Below are 20,701 nucleotides of genomic sequence, written 5' to 3' on the forward strand. Positions count from 1 at the left end.
TGGGATCAACAAGGGCTCCACCTAAGATTCACTAATCTTAGAAGCCAGGGTCAAGAGCTTCGCGCCCTTGCCATAGTTCCTATTTTAGTCTCTTGTATAGTCCACTTTCCCCTTAGGCCATTGTAAATATGTGTGTATGGGTGTAACTCTGCTATAGTTTCTGGTTTCTCCTTTGGTCTGAAACTTCCTTCTTCCTTAGTGATGGTAAATTCCTGTGTAAGGGAGTGACTTAGCTTTTACAATCTTACTGAATTCCAAGCCCTTGATCTTGGTCAAGGATGTTCTAGGACTGTTGGAACACTGGTGGAAGGCTTTAGCCATGTCAGAATTCAATTTTAAAAAGCACTTATAATAGGAAAATCCTGAAAGAGAACACATGGATCTATACACTAGACTAACGCAGAAATGGAACACAGGAATGAAAAATTAATGTATGGGTAGAGAACGCTAGACTCCAGGAGGAGAGCTTCCTTGAAACTCTTTTGCCTCATGAGTGACTTTTAAGCCTTTCGGCTTGTCCAGCTGACTCGACCGGAGAGCATAGCAGACCATCACTGTTGAGTATGTGTTGAATTAGTACACAGTGTTACTGTGTAGGATTTATAGGTTATTGGAAATTCTACCCTCATCTCAAGCTAAGGTTCACTTAACATTTTAATGAAACTTCAGTCAGCAACTCAAACATTAAATTCTAAAATAAAAATATTAACATATTAAAGTCAGACCAACAATAAACTAATTTGTGGTTATCTCTAGTTTCTTCCTGAGAAATGCAGCAAGAAGATAGTAAATGTCTTTATTTTGCACAGTAGGATTATTGATCTCCTTCTAGAGCAGAAAACTTACTATATATCACAAATGTGTTAAGTTCCATAGCACGCAACCGCCTTGATTCTGAGTGAAGTGTTTCAGGTAAGGTTCATCAATATCCTGTGTGAATGCAGAGAATGTGTTGCACAATGGTATGCAACAAGGAAGGGCTCTGCCAGACACTCTCCTATGTTTGACTTAGAATTCCTTCTTGGTCATAGAACTTAAGAAACCTTTTGCTGTTGCCAAATATTTCTCAACTCCCACATTCAATTGCAGTATACCTCTTTTCTGGAGTCCGGATCTACAATTTAAGTCATGTAGAACACTTCCAAACCAAAAGGCTAGGGAACGTTCAGATCCTCCTTATTTCAATGCAAAGAAAGGTTTCAGGATAAGCCAAGGGAGGCAGCTTGGTTTGTTTGTTTTGTTGGTTTTCTTTTCTTTTTTTGTTCTTCCATTGTTTTTATTTACTTTCTCTTTCTTCTCCTTTTCCTCCTCCTCCTCCTTCTTTCTTTTGTAGTATCAGTTAGCCATTGATAAACTGTCTCATAATCCAGTACTTTCTAATCTTAGTTACTTGCAGAACAATTAATACATTGAAATATTTTCCTATTCATTCACAAAGATATCTTGTTGCAGTTAGACCTGTTTTGTTAGGTATTTTTATCATACCTGCACTTAGGGCTGGCGTGACCAATGAAGTAGAAGTTTGAGAGTCAAGCAAGTGACCTCAATGAGGTACTGAGGCTCTCATCACAGCAACCACAGAGTGATCATTATATATTCCTAGTCAAGAAGAATGTCCAATGATTCCCCAGCTGAGAAAAGAATCCTAAAGCACTGTTGATGCCACTATTGCACTGTTCTTTCCCATAAGGAGATTTTTCTACTAAAAATGTTTCCCGAACTGGGTGTGGTGGCACACACCTTTAATCCCAGCACTTGGGAGGCAGAGGCAGGCAGATTTCTGAGTTTGAGGCCAGCCTGGTCTACAAAGTGAGTTTCAGGACGGCCAGAGTTACACAGAGAAACCCTGTCTTGAAAAACCAAATAAATAAATAAATAAATAAATAAATATTCCTTATATTTTCAAAGAACCCCTTACAATAACAAGTAAACAGGTTTATTTCATCTTTATGTTTATTTTTAATGTTAATTTTGTTTCCAGAGTAGCTTATAAAGTAGTAGGACTTCATGTGGAGTTTTTCTTTCTCATTTTGAATTTTGATTTATTCTTTAAAAACTTCATATATACATATGAAATCTCTTGATTGCATGCAACTGAAATCCCACCTTCACCCAGAACTCTTCCAATACTTACTCCATCCCACTTTCATTATTTCTTCTTCCTCTTTATAAGCCATTGAGTCCAATTAGCACTACTTGTATATGTGTGGATGTGGGACTGTCCACAGAAGCATGGAAATCAGCCACGAGCCACACTCCTAACACAAGATGACTCTCTCTGCCCCAATTAATTTCAATTGTAAAATATCTTCTACTTACAAGTAGAACCTCAGGAGCCCTTTTATCATCTATGTTAGAGTGTGGATTGGCTATATCTTGTATGTGCCCTGTGTAGGTAATCCTAGCTGCTGAATACACAGATGTAAAAAGGTCCCTATCACGTCCAGAAGATAGCATTTCATAGCACTTGTCTTATATTCTTCTTATGTGGTTTCTGGCCCCTCTTCTATGATATTGCCAGAAGCTTGATAGGCAGGGTTGATATGACTGCCATATTTGAGGCTGAGCACTCAAGAGTCACTTGTTATCATTTTGACCATTTGTGGGTCTCCTCATTGACTGCCGACCATTGCAAAAGAAGACTCTTTGTCCAAGGTGGACAGAGCACTAATTTATGGAAATAAACATTGATATTTTGAAAGCAATTTGGAAATAAAAACAATTAGAGTTTCTACTCTAGAACTAATGAACTCTTCTCCCATGAACTTATGACCAGGTTGCAATACCCATCATTAATTTCTTCCTGTGGTGCAGTCCTCAAATACAATTGGAGAGTGGCTGGCAAACTTCATAACAATTATGCCACAGTTGAATCAGTAGAAGTATTTTGTTTGGTAAGTATTTGTCATGCAGGTTTCATTGTTGGGTAAATCCAATTGTTAACTTTTCTCTTTCAGAGACCTCCATACAACTTCTATCAATGTGAAAGCTAACCAAACCAAAAGGAGGTTTCCATGTCAGATACAGCTTCATTTCTCTATGTTCTGAAATTTATGTTGTGTCTTCAGCAAAAGATATTACCATCTAGCTATGGAAAGCAACCAAGAGCAATAGAAATAGTTTGCCATTATTTTGGGGGACTCTGAAACCTCCCTAAACAAGTGACCATAGGAAGGTATCTCATGGTCTTTTTTTTTTCCCTGAGAAAAGTATGGTCCATCCATTAGGGTACCCAATTTTAGAACTATCTATTAATTAATATATATTATTTAAATAAATTTTTGATTTATCATCTGCAAAGATATTATAACATTTCTGGTCAAAGAAAACATCCAGTGATTTTCCAGTAGTTCCATATTCATGCACTATAGGTAACATCAATTGAACTCAATAGATTATAAAAAAGAAAAGGAGGAAGAAATGGTGACGATAGGAAGGAGAAAGTACTAAGTCTGGGATGTAGGGGAGATTTAGACTGGATATGAACAAGTTATTTATACACATATGAAATACTCAAAGAATAAAATAAATTTTAAAATTTATTATTTTGTAAATACTTTAAAAATAAGATTAAATTTAAAAGAAAACAAAAATAAGATTTAAAAGTTTATATATATAATTATATATAATTATAAATGAATTTATAATAATCTGTTTTAATAATACCACCTTCCCTCCATAAACTCTTCCCAGACTCACCCCACTTTCCTTCTAATCCAATTGTGTATTTTTTTTCTTCTTTTCTCATCAATGATAATTTCCAGAGTGTTCTTGGACATGTAATTTTCCACTGGAGCTTGGCTAAATTATCAGAGGTTTCACTTTTAGAGCAAATGGGCCTTCCCACTCCCAGCAGCTAAACATTTATGAAAACTCCTTGGATAGTGATGAAACTTTATGCCCAAATCCTTTTCTTGTATTGAAGTTAGGTCTGGTTTAGTCTTGCATAGGTCCTGTGTATGATGTCACAATCACTTTGAGTTCATATGTTCACCTACCCTGCTGTGTCCATATATATTTTATGAAGTAATCTACCACCTCTGACTCCTACATTTTGTCTGTGTCCTCCTATAATAATACAATTATTCCTGAAACTTTGGAGGCTATATGTGTAGGAAAATCTGTTTTATTCCATTTAGAGCTGGATATTCTGTAGTCTCTTTTTTTTGGGGGGGGGGGATACCTTGGCCAGTTAAGTCTCAGTATTAGTCATCATCTCCTATAAACAGAAGCTTCTGTGATTGGTGTTGATGCCTTATGGGTATCATGATAAATAACTAAGAATTGGTTTAACTATATGCCAGTTTAGCAGAAAAATAGTAGTACTTTCTCTGACAGGGCCCATGATCTACCTAACCATAGATCAGGTATGTATTTCATTGAGTGTGGTGGGCCTTAAATTCAATCAGAATTTGGTTGGTTGGTCCCTGGGCATGCTTGCCACGATTCCATTAGTAAGCATATCTTTCCAGGCTGATGGTTACTATAGTTTATATGCTCCGTTGGTGGCTAAGATGGCTGATTAATTCTTTTTTTAATCTAACAGCTTGCAAAATTTCTCCAAGACTATGTAAGCTAATAAAGCTTCTATGACAATACCGGCTTGATTCCTTCATGTTCTTGACTTGAACATGTGTTGTGTTCAGCAGAGGGCTCTTACTGCTGAGTTCTAGAGCTTAGCCAAGAGCAATAGTAAGACTTTATTAACAGCCCTCCAAGGCTTCTAATAAGTGAGGTTCATACCTCACAATATGATCCCTATTGGATATAGGTGCATTGTTCTGCATTAACATTTCAAAAAATTTAAAGAAGAAGGCAAAGTTATAATCCACACACAAGTGGACAAACTTTACATAATTTTATATGAAGTATGAAGAATGAAGATATCAGAGAACCAATTTTTTAAAACTGCCACTTTGAAATTAGAACCATGAGAGAAGATGTGGTAAATAGATACTGCATCTATTGAGTGGTAAAGTAAGAAATTTAAATTTAGCAACAGCATACCTTTTTCCCCCCAGGAGGTTGATAGAACTGAATCAATGAAGAAGAGGAACTGTAAGTTTTCCCATCCAGAGCTTCCCATATGTGACAGTAATTGTCTACAATTTTGCCTGACGCTGTTTGTCCCATTTACCTCTGCCCTTTAAACATGTGTTACCTATGTTATAACATTACAGGTTAAGCATTCTGAGCATAGGTGAATATGAATGCACTTTGTTTATCTACTCTAAAATTCAGAAGCAGCATATCAGTTTTTTCCAAAGAGTCACACCCAGACATTCTATGACACACAAGGTCTGTGGTTTCAAACAGCAAAGTCTGTAAAAGGAAACTGGATTATAGTCATCATGTGGGATCTTTTGTTCACCTGATGCTAAAATCTGAAACATGGCTGCCAGACAGGTGAATTTTCTTTACACATCACCCCTGTGAGCTTTGTGTCTAAATTATCTTGCCACATAAAAGATCAGCTTGAAACTTATTGCTCACCTCTTATCTATTCAATGGTTTGATGGAACAGTGAGGAATATCGTTAAAGACAATGAGGCGTCAACTCCTTTAATTATTCTCTCCTGAGAATCTTCCATTTCAGACCATCTATTTCAGATTTGGAATCCTGACATTTTAACCTCTTCTTGATTAAAGGTTTCTATCTCCATCTCAGAAAATGCTTGCTTATATGTGGCTTCTCACAAATGACTTAACTTTTCTGCATCTGAGTTTCAGCCCTTACAAACTCAGAATAATTACAGTGGATTCTATCTGCCCAGCATGTGGCAGGCATGCTTCACGTATGGGCCAGCTGTAAGCTCTTTGTGTAGAGTTCTAAATTCCTCCTATGAACAAAGACAAGACTGGAACAGAAGGATTAAAAGCAAGGCAGGCCTAAATTTAGAGCAAAGTAGATACTGGGGATCAAGAGGCTTGGGTTATGATTCAGCCCTGTAAGTATTCAGTTCACTTGCCTGAAGAAACATTTGAAGAATTATGCAAAACAAGCAAATAGAAATGCAGAGCTAGTATAAGGGCCAGGGAAATGGCTCAGATGGAAAACACTTGTAGAGCCAGCTTGGTATAGTATATGAGCATGGCTCTCTCGTGCATATTCATCATGCACACAATTCTAATAAGCAAAATTTAAAATAATGGAACAGTTGTATTTTACATTTTCTATCTTTAATTTTTTATTATGTATGTGTATGGGTCATCAGTGTGTGGGTGGCAGGACGATTATATGTAAGTCAAAGGACAGTTTGTGGGAGTTAGCTTTCTGTTTTCACCATGTGGAATCCAGGTGAGACTCAATAATCAGGCGTGATAGCAAAAGCCTTTATCTGCTAAGCCATCTTTTCAGCCCAGTTTTATGTTTGAAAGAGGTATAAAAACATGAAATTGAGACCTTATGGGATGCTGCTTCTCTGGGGGTAATAAGGGGTGAAGGAGATACTGATTCTTTCATAGAGAAGTGAACTGTGGTCTTCTAATTTTATCTATTTTTACTAGTAATAGTATTAATTTTCTTTTTCTTATATTCCAGATTTTATTACCCTCCCAATCAACCCTCCAACTATTCCACAACCCATACTTTCTCCACACACACCCTGCGTACAAGAGGATGTCACCACCCCCACCCGACCAGACCTCTAAATTCCAGTGAAAACAGCTTGAAACTGCAAACATATTTGTAGGTGAGGGGCCATTTTAATTTTTGATAGTTTTGTTTTTCAAACATAGATCCTTATTTTCTGTTGAAATGAACTTATCTCTAAATATTTTAATCATCATTAGTGCTAAATATTTCAGTTTAAAGGAAAAAAGTATGTATGAGGTAAGTATTTTTACATAGTATTCATTACAAATAGCCAATAAATTCCCATAACTGTGTAGGCATACTTAAAGCATTCCCTAGAGCAGCAATTGTGAAAATGTGCTCCATACTCAGACATCACGACAACACTGTTACTAAGTACAAATGTGACTCAAGTGTTTGGTTTTTTTTGAGACAATGTTTTCCTGTATAGCCCTGGCTGTCCTGGAACTCACTTTGTAGACCAGACTGGCCTCCAACCCAGAAATCCGCCTGCCTCTGCCTCCCAAGTACTGGGATTAAAGGCATGCGCCACCATCTCCTGGCTGTGACTCAAATGTTTTGACCATAGTCATATTCAGTAAAATGTTAGAAATCTGAGTGTCTTCTTTTGTAACTTACCTTTAGTTGGATAGAAAGGAACACAAGCTAATTTTAAAACCAAATCCAACCAGAGTATTGTCACACATAATGTCTCTTCAATTTAGAAAAAAATAAGCAAGTTTAAGATATGTCCAGAAATTAGGCCTTGGGACCTCCCCTTGAGCTGGATCCCACTTTGGGCCTGTGTGTTTTATATTAACAGATGAAAACATTATTTCTCATTCAAAATATGGTCAACTGAAACAATGCTATTTCCTATAAAGGATGTTAAAGTAAAAATAGGTCATTCTTAAATTACCATTGTTATTTGCTATACTTATGAATTTTATAAAAACCATTATCCTTATAACTTTTTGACATGAAAATATTATTTGCCAAAAATAATTCTTAAATGTACAGTCACATTATTTGTTGGTTTGATTACTATGAAATATCCTATTACCTTTAATTTCCATCAGCCACTAGTAGGGTAACATGTCTGGAGACCACTTGTTGAAGAAAGTAGCTCATTGTCTCTGTGGACATCTCCCAAACACTAAAGTGATAACGCAGCACTCAGCCCATTCTGATACTGTGATAGTGTCACTGTAGACTATGCTACTGATTCAACTCATCCACCAAGTCTACTGTAAGAAGGATGTGCCTCTGGTGTTTTCATGAGGGGCATAAATATGTTCATGGTCAAGCAGCCCTCTGCCTCAAAAGTTTCCCTGAAATATAGAAAGAGATAACAATTTTATGCACATAAAAATAAACATCAAAAATGTCCAACCTTCAAAAATAGTACATTTATTTATGATGAGTTAAAAGTCTAAAGCAGCTCTGAAGGTTATTATAATCATCACAAATGCAGTGGAAACTTGGGAACGAGAATGAAGAGAATTCCACAATCTAACGTAGCAGTCAAACTGAATTCTGCAGTGGGTATGGTGACTAACATCTTAAGATTATTTGATATTACATTGAATAAATTCATCAAAATAAGGGTAGAACACTCTATTTAATAATTTTAAAAGTGACAAACTTATGAACTCATAATGCTTTATAATATTTATAGTATGATATTTCACTTATTTGGCTTTATCAAATACTGACAGGAACTACCTGGTTTTTGTACACTAAAATAGGGTATCTTTTAATAACTTGGAGTTCTGATTTCATGATTCTTCTGGATATGGTCAACTACATATAACTACATCATAAATTACTTAACATAAGAAAAATTATGTAAACTTGCATAAATAACAGTTATGCTGAATTGTTTAAGTAATAATAATAGGTAGGATTTCAAACCAGTACAGCAACCATGGAAGTCAGTATGGAGAATTCCTTAAAAGTTTAAAACTAAATCTACTCTATTTCTTGGCTGTAAGCACTCCTTGGTGTACTCCCAATGAACTTAGCATCCTCCTGGGTAGAAACTTACTCAACCATGTTCCATGTTTCCCTATTCATAATAGCTAGGAAATGGAAACAAGCTAAAGGTTCTTTAACTGACAAACGCATAGTAAATGTATACTTCATTCACACTATGCTTGGCTGTTGTCATGTAAATGCAAGTAACATCATTAACTTTGTGGGTAAGTGAGTAAGTAGAACAAACAAAGAACACATTGAATGAGGTAAACCTGACCAAGGAAGACACACATCACAGGTTCTCTCTCATCTGATACTCCTGGCTCCAAATCTTCATATATGAGCACATATTTAAGTTACGCTTGGTAACATTTTTAGTTTTAATTTGTTTGGTTTTCTGCCTGTTCTATCTGGAGAGGTAAAAGTCAGAGTATCAATGAGGTTTCATTCTTATGCCAACTGCAACAGATCTCCTTAGAGACCATTTGAGAAAATTTAATCTGGAGTCCACCTCCATAGAAAAAGATGCACTGAGCATGTTACATAAAAGGAAGATGGAGATGATTAAGTCATCATAGATGGTAATGCAGCAGATTTAATTAGTGTTTTTCTAGCATCTGCTATGTGGCTCCATATGTGAAATTGCAAGAGATACTGAGATAAAGATGAGTTTTGAGTCTAATAATGAGAATGAAAATGAGAATGTGAGAAGCCAAGAAACTATAATGTATTGAGTGATTATAAAGATATTTGAAGGTCCAAAATAAAGCTCATTAAACTTGAGAAAAAAATTATTTTAGTTCAAAGTAGTTTTGTTGTTTAGGTTAATTTATTTATTTATTTTTATAAAGAATTATTTTTTTTTACTTTATGTGTATGAGTGTCTGCGTGAAAGTATTTAAGTGTTCCATATGAATGCCTGGTGCCTGTGGATGCCAGAAGAGACCATCATATTCCTAGCACTACTACTATCTGGAATTACAGATGTCTAAAAAAAAAAAATACCATAGCAGTTTCTTCAATAAGACTTCAATTCCTCATGAAAGCAGCCAGTGCTCTTAATCACTGAGTCATCTCTCCAGCCCTGATAATGAATTCTTGCTTGAGCTTGTAAACTAATCCAAGTTTACTATCTTACTTTAGCAAGTGAAATAGTTCAGTTTAACTGAAAGTTGATGTAATTCTGTTTATTTATTTGACTATTTGGTATACTCCCTCTCTTACACACACACACACACACACACACACACAGAGAGAGAGAGAGAGAGAGAGAGAGAGAGAGAGAGAGAGAGAGAGAGAGAGAGCTGTACACACACCAAATAGAATAGAACATTCTTTCTTACTCTCCAAACTTCTGAACCTCAGGAAGAAGAACAAGGGTTAAGAACTGGTTTTGAATCTATCAAGCAACTGCTTGCTCTTGGGCCACTTGGTCCTATTTCTAGAGTAGTTTGCCCCATATAAGCCATAATAAAGTTTGTAAATTGTCTAAGTTAGCTGTTCAGCTGCCGTATTCTAAAGTAAAGAAAGCAATATGTAAGTGGGTCAGTTCTAAAATTAATTTAGCCTAACTTTTCCTGAAAACACTAAAAATATTACTATCATGAGGGCCAAAATACCACCACCAAGCACACAGAAACAAGCCCAAGAGAATACTTTCCCAGCATGCTCTGGCCCTGCTTATCACACCAGAAAGGTAGGGCTTTGGCTGTTAGGCAAATGAAAGTAGGCTAAACAAAGAGAGTACAGTTAAATAGTGATCAGAAGTAACATTTACAGGGAGTTAATCATTTATCAGACACTCATTTAATCTTTTAACATTTCAAAAAGGTGGCATTATTATTGCATTGACTTACAGATATAGAAACTAGATTTGTGTAATAGGTAAAACAGGGCTTTAACCTGCTATATCAAAATATGTTCCTTTAATTCCCTATATTGTACTAAACTTTATAATTATATTAATTTCTTTGGTAACTAGTTATCATTTATTAAACATTTAGTCTGTGTCAACCACCATGTTTAAAGAGTAGATTAGATTCTCATTTTTGTATAGCTAACATAATAATGTACACATGACTGACTGAATTGTATAGTCCCAACATTCATGTGTTAAAGCCCTAGTTAATATTTCTACAGTTTGAGACAAGAGCTCTGAGGAAACAATTAAGATTAAATAATGTTCCAGTATAATAGGTCTTATACATAGTTAAGGATTGTCTTAGGGTCTCCATTGCTGTGAAGAGACACCATGACATGGCAACTTTTATGAAAGAAAACATTTAATTGAGGTTGGCTTGCAGGTTCAGAGGTTCAGTCCATTATCATCATGGCAGAAAGCATGGCAGCCTGCAGGCAGATATGGTGCTGGAGGAGCCAAGAGTTCTACATTGTGATCAGAAGCCAGCCAAAAGAAGACTCTCTTCCAAAGGCAGCCAAGAGAAGGGAAGTTCTCTTCTGCATAGGATGGAGCCTGAGCATAGGATCTCAAAGTCTTTTGGCAGTATCACAACAAGGTGAACACTTTGTGACAGTGCCACTTTCCGTGGGCCAAGTATATGCAAACCACCACAAGAACAATAGTCCAGATATGTACACCTATAAAGAGAGAGTCATATGAAAACAGAATAACAAGGATCATTTGTGTGACAAGTAGAAAATTTTCGAGTTTCGCCCACCTAGGCAGCCTCTGAATCTTGGTCTACAGCATGGGATAAGATGAGAAAAGTAATGTAAGCCACCAAAGCTGTAGCATATTGTCTAACTGATCTAGAAGTCTAGTGAAGAAGTAAATAAATATCCCACTTCTTACAAAATAATGTGGAAAGAATCAATAGATGAAGTGAGGTCACCTATTTCTTTATTTCTGTCTGTACTTTTGTCTCATCATTGTGCATCCCTCACCAAGCCCTGCCTGGTGTTTATTAAAGAAGGATGCCTAATCTAGTTTAAAATTACATAACAAAAGAAATGATTGACAAGGTTCAGTAGCTATAGAAATCTTTCTTTTTTCTCGGGTTTCTCACACTTTTGTACAACTCCTTCATCACAGATGCCTCTCAATTGGGCATCTGAGTGAGAGAAAATGTTGCAGAGTAGCAAGTTCCCAAATGCAGTCATCTGGACTTGAGTTGTCCCTTTCCTAGTGATACACTATAATTATGGTTCTGTGTGTTAGAGAGTCCTCAGCAATTCTGTCTAAGCCAGAACATGATGAAATGCTTTTTTGTCTTCCATAATGTGCCAGTGTTTCACCTGAGCAGGCTCAAGCTCACTTGTACTCGGGTTGTTGCTATAAACCCTAAGCTTTGTACCAGCCTAGGTGGTCCACCACAGAAATACATCACTTCCTCCTGTTGGCAACTGGCGAGTCAAACTCACTACTCTGGGACCTGTAATACACAGGAAAGGTTAAGAGTGAGGTGGGAAAATAAAATGTCAGGGTAGTGTATGCCTTTAAAATTACCGTTGTAGACCAAGGACTAGCCAGCCCTAGGACTAGAAACAACAGTCTTCTCTCACATTCTCTTCCTGTCTAGAACTCTTATATAAAACGTTGTTAACTAGACTCCATGTTAATAATGACCAAAATGAAGTCTGCAAAGTGTGGTTTGCAGTCACCGAAGCCAGACTATTTGCCTTGCTGCAAATTCTATTTCAGAATGCTATTACTGGTCATTTATTTTCATTCATTTTGGAAGAAGTCCCAATATACACTGAAACACAAGATCTCTCTAATACGGTATGGTTTAGAAAGGCAAACGTGAATACCACATTAGTACTGTGTGACATACAGAGCCCTCAGCTGGATGAATAGATAGGTTGGATGATTAATTCCCACTCTGTAAGGAAGGAAATAGTCAAGCTCAATCTATGAAGAATAATGGATATTTTTATAAGATATTTCTAGGAGTAGTTCAATTTTAAAGTATGTGACCAGTGGCTCATTTCTAAACTAGGCACATGTATTTGTTTTATCACTAGGATATAAACATACCCAGTAACAAAAGAGCTTGAAAACTATTAATCATACCCAACAAGTGCCAGACAATAAAACTCTTCCATTACGTCATAAGCACTGTATATAAACAAAAAGACATATTTGAGTCTACCAAGCAATCCACATGCATGCAATTGAAAATGTTTATCTTGCAGTAGGACTTGCATGGTTTGGAAGTTAAAAAAAAAAAAAAACAAAACTGAAATCACTAAGATTTATAAAATTCATATCCTAAATTCTGAAAGTCAGTCTTTTTATAGGAAACTCTGGATTATTTCTGGCACTAGTGGACCTTTCAGCCAGAGGTAGAGCACAGCTACCTTGCTTGTATCCTGTGAGAGAAGGATCCCAAAGGATTATGTCCAAGTGCATGCAATGAAAAGTGTATACACAGAAACATCTTAGCAAAAAACCTTCATCACACAAGAGGCTAGAGAGATTGCTGGGCTGATAAGTTGGTCTTGTGTAGGATAAGACTTTGATCATCAGCCATCAGTTGGCTCACACATTCTGTAACTCCAGTTCCAGGATATCAAGTGCCTTCTTCTGACCATTATAGGTACAAGGCCTGCACATACTACACACACATACATATAGACAAAGCATTTGTATAAATTAAATACAAATACTGAAATGTTTTATCACTTCAATTAAGTCTCCAAGATGTTAAGAAAGTGGCTTATATATTGACTACTCTTAAATTTCATGCCACTTTAAGAAAAGCTCAAAAACTGCAAATCTGAAACTATTTCTTAATAATCATTCTCTATTTATATGATAAGAAGCTGCATTTCTTTCTTTAACCTCCTTTTACTTTGTATTGATTGTGAATTTCACATCATGCACTTCATTTCCAATCATCCCTACCATCTGTCCTTACAGCCTACCCCATAAAATAAAATAAAATAAAATAAAATAAAAACAATAACAACAACATAAATAAAATAGAAAATAAAAAGCATCTTGCTGTGGAAGCTGTGGTATGTCACTTAGTACTCCCTTTTGCCCAAATATTCTTACCTGCAAGTGTTCATTGCTATGAATCATTGATATGGTTCGAGGCATCAGTCTTCTGCTACCTTATTGATACTGGATCCTCACCAGGATTCTTCTTATTATCCTGCTGTTGCCCTGTGTCATGTCTGCAGCTTCGGTTCTGCAGGACCATCCCTTTATGGAACCAACAGTTTAGATAGCATATGATGTTGGGGTTTGCCAATTCTGTGTCTGGGCCGGGGTGTTATCTGTGTTGTTCAGCCTGTTAGCTCTACAGTACTGGTGCCACCAGGGTTAACTTTCCGACTTTGCCTTTATATAAGATTAACTTCTATATAAAACCAATTTCAGGGCTCCGGGACTCCGCGAAGGGCAGGCTGCACGGGTGACGATGTGGAATACCGAGGCCAGCCATTTCTGGGTAAGGCGAGAGCCACAGAGCTTCTGAGGCGGCGCCATCTTCGGCTCCAGACAACCAGCCACCTTCCTGGTGAGAGCACAGGGGTCCACCCGGCCCGAGAGGTTTCGGCCTCAGGCCCCGGCGGGAGCCTCCTTGGCTCCCGGACTCCTCGGAGGGCAGGCTGCAGGGGTGAGGGTGTGGAATACAGAGGCCAGCCGTTTCTGGGGCAGGCGAGAGCCACAGAGCTTCTGAGGCAGCACCAATCTTCGGCTACAGACAACCGGCCACCTTCCTGGCCAAAGCAACACACCTTCTGGGAAAGATCCTGTTTTGGGCCTTCATCTTCATCCAGGAGGAGGTCCAAACACTAGATAACTGTGCACCTTCCCTGAAAGAGGAGAGCTTGCCTGCAGAGACTGCTCTGACCACTGAAACTCAGAGGAGAGAGCTAGTCTCCCACATCTGCTGATAGAGGGTAACAAAATCAACAGAGGAACAATCTCTAAACAAAGACAACTATAACAACTAATTCCAGAGATTGCCAGATGGCGAAAGGTAAATGTAAGAATCCTACTAACAGAAACCAGGACCACTCACCATCATCAGAACCCAGAACGCCCACTTTGCCCAGTCCAGGGCATCCTAACACACCTGAAAAGGTAGACCTGGATTTAAAAGCATATCTCATGATGATGGTAGAGGACATAAAGAAGGAATTTAATAACTCACTTAAAGAAATACAGGAGAACACTGCTAAAGAGTTACAAGTCCTTAAAGAAAAACAGGAAAACACAATCAAAAAAGTAGAAGTCCTTACAGAAAAAGAGGAAAAAACATACAAACAGGTGATGGAAATGAACAAAACCATACTAGACCTAAAAAGGGAAGTAGACACAATAAAGAAAACTCAAAGTGAGGCAACACTGGAGATAGAAACCCTAGGAAAGAAATCTGGAACCATAGATTTGAGCATCAGCAACAGAATACAAGAGACGGAAGAGAGAATCTCAGGTGCAGAAGATTCCATAGAGAACATCGGCACAACAATCAAAGAAAATGGAAAATGCAAAAAGATCCTAACTCAAAACATCCAGGAAATCCAGGACACAATGAGAAGACCAAACCTACAGATAATAGGAGTAGATGAGAATGAAGATTTTCAACTCAAAGGACCAGCAAACATCTTCAACGAAATTATTGAAGAAAACTTCCCAAATCTAAAGAAAGAGATGCCCATGAACATACAAGAAGCCTACAGAACTCCAAATAGACTGGACCAGAAAAGAAATTCCTCCCGACACATAATAATCAGAACAACAAATGCACTAAATAAAGATAGAATACTAAAAGCAGTAAGGGAAAAAGGTCAAGTAACATATAAAGGCAAGCCTATCAGAATTACACCAGATTTTTCATCAGAGACTATGAAAGCCAGAAGAGCCTGAACAGATGTTATACACACACTAAGAGAACACAAATTCCAGCCCAGGCTACTATACCCAGCCAACTCTCAATTACCATAGATGGAGAAACCAAAGTATTCCATGACAAAACTAAATTCACCCATTATCTCTCCACGAATCCAGCCAATCAAAGGATAATAACAGAAAAAAACCAATACAAGGACGGGAACCACGCCCTAGAAAAAACAAGAAGATAATCCCTCAACAAAACTAAAAGAAGACAGCCACAAGAACAGAATGCCAACTTTAACAACAAAAATAACAGGAAGCAACAATTACTTTTCCTTAATATCTCTTAACATCAATGGTCTCAACTCCCTAATAAAAAGACATAGACTAACAAACTGGCTACACAAACAAGACCCAACATTTTGCTGCTTACATGAAACTCATCTTAGAGAAAAAGATAGACACTACCTCAGAATGAAAGGCTGGAAAACAATTTTCCAAGCAAATGGTATGAAGAAACAAGCTGGAGTAGCCATCCTAATATCTGATAAGATTGACTTCCAACCCAAAGGCATCAAAAAAGACAAGGAGGGGCACTTCATTCTGATCAAAGGTAAAATCGTCCAAGAGGAACTCTCAATTCTGAATATCTATGCTCCAAATACAAGGGCAGCCACATTCATTAAAGAAACTTTAGTAAAGCTCAAAGCACACATTGCACCTCACACAATAATAGTGGGAGACTTCAACACACCACTTTCACCAACGGACAGATCATGGAAACAGAAACTAAGCAGGGACACAGTGAAACTAACAGAATTTATGACACAAATGGATCTAACAGATATCTACAGAACACAGTGAAACTAACAGAAGTGATGAAACAAATGGACTTAACAGATATCTACAGAACATTTTATCCTAAAACAAAAGGATATACCTTCTTCTCAACACCTCATGGTACCTTCTCTAAAATTGACCACATAATTGGTCACAAAACAAGCCTCAACATATACAAAAATTTTGAAATTTTCCCATGCATCCTATCAGATCACCATGGACTAAGGCTGATCTTCAATAACAAAATAAATAATAGAAAGCCAACATTCACGTGGAAACTGAACAACACTCTTCTCAATGATACCTTGGTCAAGGAAGGAATAAAGAAAGAAATTAAGGACTTTTTGGAGTTTAATGAAAATGAAGCCATAACAAACTTATGGGACACAATGAAAGCATTCCTAAGAGGAAAACTCATAGCTCTGAGTGCCTCCAAAAAGAAACTACAGAGAGCACACATTAGCAGCTTGACAACACACCTAAAAGGTCTAGAAGAAAAGGAAGCAAATTCACGCAAGAGGAGTAGAAGGCAGGAAATAATCAAACTCAGGGGTGAAATCAACCAAGTGGAAACAAGAAGAACTGTTCAAAGAATCAACCAATCAAGGAGCTGGTTCTTTGAGAAAATCAACAAGATAGATAAACCCTTAGCCAGACTCACTAGAGGGCACAGGGAAAGCATCCTAATTAACAAAATCAGAAATGAAAAGGGAGACATAACAACAGATCCTGAAGAAATCCAAAACACCATCAGATCCTTCTACAAAAGGCTATACTCAACAAAACTGGAAAACCTGGATGAAATGGACAAGTTTCTAGACAGATACCAGGTACCAAAGCTAAATCAAGATCAGGTTAATGATCTCAACAGTCCTATATCCCCTAAAGAAATAGAAGCAGTCATTAATAGTCTCCCAGCCAAAAAAAGCCCAGGACCAGACAGGTTTACTGCAGAGTTCTATCAGACCTTCAAAGAAGACCTAATTCCAGTTCTTCACAAACTATTCCACAAAATAGAAACGGAAGGTAATCTACCCAACTCAATCTATGAAGCCACAATTACTCTGATACCTAAACCACAAAAAGACCCAACAAAGATAGAGAACTTCAGACCAATTTCCCTTATAAATATCGATGCGATCTTGGTCCGGGACCTGCCGAACTTAGGAAATTAGTCTGAACAGGTGAGAGGGTGCGCCAGAGAACCTGACAGCTTCTGGAACAGGCGGAAGCACAGAGGCGCTGAGCAGCACCCTTTGTGGGCCGGGGACAGCCGGCCACCGTCTGGACCGGAGGACAGGTGCCCGCCCGGCTGGGGAGGCGGCCTAAGCCACAGCAGCAGCGGTCGCCATCTTGGTCCGGGACCCGCCGAACTTAGGAAATTAGTCTGAACAGGTGAGAGGGTGCGCCAGAGAACCTGACAGCCTCTGGAACAGGCAGAAGCACAGAGGCTCTGAGGCAGCACCCTGTGTGGGCCGGGGACAGCCGGCCACCTTCCGGACCAGAGGACAGGTGCCCGCCCGGCTGGGGAGGCGACCTAAGCCACAGCAGCAGCGGTCGCCATCTTGGTCCCGGGACTCCAAGGAACTTAGGAATTTAGTCTGCTTAGGTGAGAGTCTGTACCACCTGGGAACTGCCAAAGCAACACAGTGTCTGAGAAAGGTCCTGTTTTGGGCCTTCTTCTTCGGCCAGGAGGAGGTCCAAATACAAGATATCTGCGCACCTTCCCTGTAAGAGAGCTTGCCAGCAGAGAGTGCTCTGAGCACTGAAACTCAGAGGAGAGAATCTGTCTCCCAGGTCTGCTGATAGACGGTAACAGAATACCAGAAGAACAATCTCTAAACAGAGTCAACTATAACTACTAACTCCAGAGATTACCAGATGGCGAAAGGTAAACGGAGGAATCTTACTAACAGGAACCAAGACCACTCACCATCACCAGAACCCAGCACACCCACTTCGCCCAGTCCAGGGAACCCCAACACACCTGAGAACCTAGACCTAGATTTAAAAGCATATCTCATGATGATGGTAGAGGACATCAAGAAGGACTTTAATAAATCACTTAAAGAAATACAGGAGAACACTGCTAAAGAGTTACAAGTCCTTAAAGAAAAACAGGAAAACACAATCAAACAGGTAGAAGTCCTTACAGAAAAAGAGGAAAAAACATACAAACAGGTGATGGAAATGAACAAAACCATACTAGACCTAAAAAGGGAAGTAGACACAATAAAGAAAACTCAAAGCGAGGCAACACTAGAGATAGAAACCCTAGGAAAGAAATCTGGAACCATAGATTTGAGCATCAGCAACAGAATACAAGAGATGGAAGAGAGAATCTCAGGTGCAGAAGATTCCATAGAGAACATCGGCACAACAATCAAAGAAAATGGAAAATGCAAAAAGATCCTAACTCAAAATATCCAGGAAATCCAGGACACAATGAGAAGACCAAACCTACGGATAATAGGAGTGGATGAGAATGAAGATTTTCAACTCAAAGGTCCAGCAAACATCTTCAACAAAATTATTGAAGAAAACTTCCCAAATCTAAAGAATGAGATGCATATGAACATACAAGAAGCCTACAGAACTCCAAATAGACTGGACCAGAAAAGAAATTCCTCCCGACACATAATAAAAAGAACATCAAATGCACTAAATAAAGATAGAATACTAAAAGCAGTAAGGGAAAAAGGTCAAGTAACATATAAAGGCAAGCCTATCAGAATTACACCAGATTTTTCACCAGAGACTATGAAAGCCAGAAGAGCCTGGACAGATGTTATACAGACACTAAGAGAACACAAACTGCAGCCCAGGCTACTATACCCAGCCAAACTCTCAATTATCATAGAGGGAGAAACCAAAGTATTCCACGACAAAACCAAATTCACGCATTATCTCTCCACGAATCCAGCCCTTCAAAGGATAATAACAGAAAAAAACCAATACAAGAACGGGAACAACGCCCTAGAAAAAACAAGAAGGTAATCCCTCAACAAACCTAAAAGAAGACAGCCACAAGAACAGAATGCCACCTTTAACAACTAAAATAACAGGAAGCAACAATTACTTTTCCTTAATATCTCTTAACATCAATGGTCTCAACTCGCCAATAAAAAGACATAGACTAACAAACTGGCTACACAAACAAGACCCAACATTTTGCTGCTTACAGGAAACTCATCTCAGAGAAAAAGATAGACACTACCTCAGAATGAAAGGCTGGAAAACAATTTTCCAAGCAAATGGTATGAAGAAACAAGCAGGAGTAGCCATCCTAATATCTGATAAGATTGACTTCCAACCCAAAGTCATCAAAAAAGACAAGGAGGGACACTTCATTCTCATCAAAGGTAAAATCCTCCAAGAGGAACTCTCAATTCTGAATATCTATGCTCCAAATACAAGAGCAGCCACATTCACTAAAGAAACTTTAGTAAAGCTCAAAGCACACATTGCGCCTCACACAATAATAGTGGGAGACTTCAACACACCACTTTCACCAATGGACAGATCATGGAAACAGAAACTAAACAGGGACACACTGAAACTAACAGAAGTGATGAAACAAATGGATCTGACAGATATCTACAGAACATTTTACCCTAAAACAAAAGGATATACCTTCTTCTCAGCACCTCATGGTACCTTCTCCAAAATTGACCACATAATAGGTCACAAATCAGGCCTCAACAGATTCAAAAATATTGAAATTGTCCCATGTATCCTATCAGATCACCATGCACTAAGGCTGATCTTCAATAACAAAATAAATAACAGAAAGCCAACATTCACATGGAAACTGAACAACACTCTTCTCAATGATACCTTGGTCAAGGAAGGAATAAAGAAAGAAATTAAAGACTTTTTAGAGTTTAATGAAAATGAAGCCACAACGTACCCAAACCTTTGGGACACAATGAAAGCATTTCTAAGAGGGAAACTCATAGCTATGAGTGCCTTCAAGAAAAAACGGGAGAGAGCACATACTAGCAGCTTGACAACACATCTAAAAGCTCTAGAAAAAAAGGAAGCAAATTCACCCAAGAGGAGTAGACGGCAGGAAATAATCAAACTCAGGGGTGAAATCAACCAAGTGGAAACAAGAAGAACTATTCAAAGAATTAACCAAACGAGGAGTTGGTTCTTTGAGAAAATCAACAAGATAGATAAACCCTTAGCTAGACTCACTAGAGGGCACAGGGACAAAATCCTAATTAACAAAATCAGAAATGAAAAGGGAGACATAACAACAGATCCTGAAGAAATCCAAAACACCATCAGATCCTTCTACAAAAGGCTATACTCAACAAAACTGGAAAACCTGGACGAAATGGACAAATTTCTGGACAGATACCAGGTACCAAAGTTGAATCAGGATCAAGTTGACCTTCTAAACAGTCCCATATCCCCTAAAGAAATAGAAGCAGTTATTAATAGTCTCCCAGCCAAAAAAAGCCCAGGACCAGACGGGTTTAGTGCAGAGTTCTATC

General features: G+C 38.2%; 1 long non-coding RNA gene across 1 annotated transcript in view; it reads right to left on the minus strand.

Moving 5' to 3' along the window:
* Positions 1 to 6,743: 6,743 nt before the first annotated feature.
* Positions 6,744 to 20,701, minus strand: part of Gm36300 — a 38,174-nt gene continuing 24,216 nt past the window's right edge. Inside the window, exon 3 of the long non-coding RNA XR_377348.3 lies at positions 6,744 to 7,905. This is a non-coding gene — a long non-coding RNA (predicted gene, 36300). The remainder of the gene's footprint in view (positions 7,906 to 20,701) is intronic.

The sequence above is a fragment of the Mus musculus genome, chromosome 6 (assembly GCF_000001635.26).
Source record: "Mus musculus strain C57BL/6J chromosome 6, GRCm38.p6 C57BL/6J".
Classification (NCBI taxonomy): domain Eukaryota; kingdom Metazoa; phylum Chordata; class Mammalia; order Rodentia; family Muridae; genus Mus; species Mus musculus.